We start from the raw sequence: 5,717 nt of genomic DNA on the forward strand, positions 1-5,717 counted from the left end.
GTCTGAAGAGCTCCGTGAAATAAGCAATCTTGAACTCTTGAGTCGTCCTCAGCGCATGTTCCCCTGTGATTTAGCTATACCTAAGTCTGAGGATAAACGAGCGATAACGCTCAATGAACACTTGAATGCTTGGACGCGGAGAAAAAAAACAACTAGTTGTGACGAGTTTACGAGGTACTGACCAGACCTTAGACCAGGATCACCAAACACACAACTAGTAAAGCCCTCACATCAAAACCTACAATGCGGGTCATTTCATGTCAAACGTCCCAAACGCTCGACCACCTTCGATTTCTTAAAAAAAAAAAAAAATTCATGGCCTTCTCCGCAATGTCCGTAGCCATGCCCTAATATATTTTTGACCAAAATAGTTTTTGATGGCGTGAGCGCGATTTCAGCTTTTAAAAATAGCGCGAAACTATATATCACTCCATAATTGATGAAAAGTCAGGTTTTTTATGAAACACCCAACAATATTTTTTTTTTAAGTCTGCACGGTTTTCGGCTTGCAATGTGGTGGGGCTTGTGTAGTTTTGTTTAATTTAAACTTTATTTGAAAACATTTTTTTTTTAATTTAACATTTTTGCTATTTTATTAAAATATTTAATTGTGCTGCGGTCTTACTAGAACCTTTTTCCGGCTGATTTGCAGGTATATAATTTATAAAAAAAATCGTTTAAACTGCTCAATTAAACATATCGCAGTAAAAAAAATCCTGAAGTTTAAAAAAAAGTGTGTTTTGACGCATTAGCAGTCGTTTATTTTACCTTGATGTGGTTCAACTAAAAATAAGAAATATGGTGACTTTGGAAGAACAATCGATTGTCTTTTGATTCTTAAAGTTCAATTAATGTAATTTCTGTTTGAAGTGGGAAAACAATTTCTGAATTTGAACTCTCGCACCACAACTCGGCGTCGCTTCTAAACGCCTCTTCGCCGCACAGCACGCCACCTACGACGATAGATGACACGATTAGGTCCAAAGAAAGATCGGAGCTTGCTGCCGCTTCTCCTCGTCCGTCTTTCCGGCTAAAAGGGATGAAACGGCGAATACCATGTAATAATCGGAGGTGTCACCAGTGCGTAGCCATAGCCATAGAGTTATTATAATGTACGCTAGAGGTTCAACTGGCGCTAGTGTGCTGCTGCAAATTGAAGCAGACCGCAACCAGTCTGAAATTGACTTCCGGTAATGCTTTTCTATGGGAAAACGCGGGTGCATTTTCTCGCTGCGCTCGATTAAAAGAGCAAATATCACGAATATTTCGTACGTACTAGGCACATTGAAACATTTTTCGGTCACGCAGACGAAATAATTGGTCAGTTACGGCGTTTTTATTTGAAATTCGTGGCATGAAAAACGGTGCTAAAACCGCTTCGTACATGTATTTGTGTGCACTGTCGAACACGGCGTCGGCAGGCGTCGGCGCTTTCCCAAACGAACGAAGGACATGTGGAAAACCAACAGAGACGGCAAAAACTACGCAGTAACACTGGACAAGTAACTCCTCGTGTATACAAGTGATAAAAATATATTGAAAGCCACGTAATATAGTCCGATTTGCAATAAATAAGTACTGCTTTATTCTTTCTGCTCGTGATAATGTGCGAAGATGCATAGTTCTGGGTTCAAATCATCAACCGCTCGCTTCAAATCTTTACAAGTAGAAGTCAGAGAACAGGTGCCCGATAAAAACTGCCTGCCATAGGAAATAATAAAAAGACACACCTTTTGTAGCCCACCTACTTTATTTTTTTACATTCGAATGGTAACCGACCGTAAAGATGCACGACGGAGTCACATTCATAGAGTGACAGGACGGGCATATTAGCAATATATAAGCGCCACCGGAATGCTAGCGAACCTTGAACACACTCTACATTTCTTTCGATCGTTATTTAGCTCAGAAGCGTCGCTCGTTATTACATACCTGCCATAGAACAGAGGTTTGGGCTTGAAATATAGCGAAGCGTAACATCGTTCAGTAGTAAAGAAAAATGCTGTAATTAAAGCAATTACACTTTTACAATGTTAATAAAGGTACATACTATCCGGTACAACCGAAGTAATAAAAGTTATTCATGTTATTTTCGGGCGAAGAGACAAAATTCACGCGCGTTTTCCCATAGGAATGCACAGGAGCACCGCAAAAGTAGACTGGTTGCTGTCTGCTTCAATTTGCCTCCCGGAAGTCGCATAGACACTAGCGCCAGTTGAACCTCTAGCGTGCATTATAATAACTCTATGGCCATAGCAGGCCCGTTGTGCCCTTTGTACCCGAAGGCGGCCCCTCAAACTCCGAAAAGTGACGCCAAAAACGACCGGCGGCATCAGGCGACGGGGACTTCTCCATGCGTCCGTCACACGACGTGGACTTGTTCAAAAAAATATCCTACTTGTCCGTGAGAAATAAGATATATTTATGGAACGGTGGAATAGTTTTGCCTAAAAAGCACACGGTATTTGGATTGCTATGTAATAAGCATCATGAAGATCGGTTTGAAGAAATTAAGAAAAAGGAATATATGATAATTTTAGCATTTTTGATAGTTTTGTTACAAACTATCTCGTTGCTGCAGCTGATTCTAAACATGCTATGTTTTCAACATCAGGACACTAGTTAAACAGCATCACAAAAGCCCCGTGAACGGGCAATCTCAAGCGACGAGGCGATGTGGTGTTAACGATTGCGCGCCGTTGGAGGCTCACGCCTCGTTTGTGTTTAAATCGGCTTTGAAACGGCAAATTCTTGCGTCGCTGAATAGTTCCGCTTTTAACCAGAGTATGCGTGACGGCTAGATTTCGCGCCAATATTGTCGTGTTTCCCTTTTAGGGGAAGTCCATGTCAGCTGACGCCGCCCGTCGATTAGGCATTGCGTTTTAAAATGTGAGGAGCCGCCCTCGGATAGAAAGGGCACAACGGGCCTGCTATGGCTACGCACTGGCGGCACTTCCGATTATCAACACGATGCCCGCCGTTTCTTCCCTTGCAGCCGGAAAGACGGACAAAGGGAAGCAGTAAAAAACTCCGTTCTTTCTTTTGACTTAATCGTCTCAGCCAGGGGTGGGCAAAATACATGCAAATAGGTATCGAAATACACATACAAAATACTTCGTCAAAAATGTATTTAATTACAAATCTAATTACATTTCCAAAAAAGCATTTAAGTACAAGATGCAAATACAACCAAATGTATTTGGTCTCGTCCAAATACTTTTCCAAATACATTCCTCAAAATTTGCGTCAGCCACTTCAGGGCACCTGCAACGGGTTTCTGTGTATCTCATTTTAATTTTGCACCGCACGCTCGGGACTTGGTGTTTGAGGCTCTAGTAACATAATAGAAATATAATCACAAAAAAAATGTAATCAGCTTGGACGTAATAGGTGAAAAAAGTACAGAGCTTCAAGCAGTTTTTTTTTCTTGATGACATTTTGGTATAGACCAACAAAGAACCGAGATGACCAAGACGCGCAGCACTAGCTAGATAATTTTTTTATTGTTTCAACTCTCACCAGTTACGAAAATTTGGACGACCCATGCAATTAGAATGTTCCAGGCAAAAATATGGATGGAAATCAGGCTGGAAAGCATCGCAAGTTGTCACAGGCACTTATTTAGCCAGTCTGCCTGTGAACGTTAATTTCGTCACTATTCTTGCCCTAGGATAGCACCGTAATCACAAAGTCACTAAACGCTTGTGCTTGATTAAGAGACACTGCATTCGGTGCAGAACGTAGTTTTCTTCCTGCTATGGACAGTGCCTTTAAAATAAAGCCGGAGGAGAAAAAGAAAAAAAGCCTTTTGGCCGAATAAAGGATCGAGACTATTTTACAACCACATGCATAAGAACAAGAATTTTAACTTTGGCAATAACATTTATTTAACGTAATAGAGGCAAGTGCCGGGGGCGCCCGGCGTGCCCGGGCGCCCGCGGTGAGTCAGACGCGAACTGCCGCAGGACTGGTGTATCAAGAGGTAAAGAGTTCCTTGGTTTGTCGTTGCCGTTGGCGTTGAGATGAAGAAAGAGCAGCTTTGAACACGTCTTAGGATGACCAAAATGAGTCGTGACAATAAATTTGAGGAATATATTTTCGCCCACAAAAATGTATTAATTACAAGTGTATTTGAAATACCCACGTTTTAGCATTTAGATACACACGTCAAATGCATTACCCAATTTGTAATTAAATACAAATGCAAAATACACAAAGTATCTGAAATACGTATTTCAAATACTTGTACTTGAAATACTGCCAATCCCTAGTCTCAGCTATCAACGACGGTGGCGTGCTGTGCGGCGAAGAGGCGTTAAGAAGCTACGCCGGGTTGCGGTGCGACAGTTCAACTTAAAAACATTGTTTCTCGCTTTAAACAAAAATTATATTTGATTAAACTTTCACTATCGAAATACAATTAATTGCTCTTCCAAACCCACCAATTTTGTAGTTTTAGTTGGACCAGCTCAGGGTAAAATAAACGGCTGCTTTTGCGTCAAAACGCACTTTTTTGCAACTTCAGGATTTTTTTACTGCTTTATATTTAATTGAGTGGTTTCAAATTTTTATAGATTATATACCTGCAGGGGCAGCCGGTTAAAGAGTCTGTTAAGTCCCCGGGGAAATTAAATATTGTTTAATCAAACAAAAAAAAAAAAAAGTTAAATAACCCAATTTTTTTTTTTATATTTCAATTAAAGAAAACTGCACAAGCCCAACCACATTGCAAGTCGAAAGAAGTGCAGATTTAAGATAAAAATTTGCTTTGGGTGTTTCAGAAAAAAGCTGATATTTCATCAATTATAAAGTGATACCTAGTTTCGCGCTATTTTTAAAAATTAAAACCGCGCTCACAGCATCAAATTTTTTCGTCAAAAATATTTTAGGACATGGCTACGGACATTACGGCAAAGGCCATTAATTTGTTTTTAGAAATTGAAGGGGGTCGAGCGCAACGTCTGGGACGTTTGGCATGGAATGACCCATACCTAATTCGTACTCACAAAATGAATTGATTGTACGCTTTGCGTAACTTACACCGGAATCCTTCGACAGCTTCAGAAATGTCTCAGGTGGTCTACACAAATACTGTGGATATTTGCGTCACTTGTCCGATTCACCATGATCGTAGAAGAGTAGTAAGTTGAGCGAGTTGGTAAACGTTGAACATGGTTAAAATCGCGCACAAAGAGACGAGGACAAACGAGGAAGTTCTGTGTTCCTTCCTCGTTTGTACTCGTCTCTTTGTGCGCGATTTTAACCATTTTCACTCTGATCGGTCTGGAGAATATATAAAGGATGAGTGGCACCATTTATGATGTCTGCCTAGATGTATTACATGTGCTGAATCATTTACTACTAAATGTAACGGAATGCAGACTGAACAATTCGCTCCAATATAATGTTAACGCTGTGACCGCGACGTCGGGAGTCCTCACAGCTTGTCAGCCGTGATTCCCAGGCCGTCCAATCAGTTATAGTAGCTGCAGCAGTTTTAATGTTCAAATCCCAGTTTTATTATAATAACACAAATGTTTGCTGGGTGTAAAGGTTTTACAGCTAAATATCGCACAACAATGTAAGTTTGTCATCGCTTACTGCTTTTTCAATGTTTATTTTTACCGATACCTAAGTTTGTTTCGTGCCGGGTGACCCTAGTCAAGGATTGTGAAGGCATTCTTGACCCTGTGACTTCATTCAGCATGGGCACACCG

Source organism: Ixodes scapularis, unplaced genomic scaffold (genome assembly GCF_016920785.2).
Source record: "Ixodes scapularis isolate PalLabHiFi unplaced genomic scaffold, ASM1692078v2 PGA_scaffold13__105_contigs__length_92229423, whole genome shotgun sequence".
In the NCBI taxonomy this organism is placed as follows: domain Eukaryota; kingdom Metazoa; phylum Arthropoda; class Arachnida; order Ixodida; family Ixodidae; genus Ixodes; species Ixodes scapularis.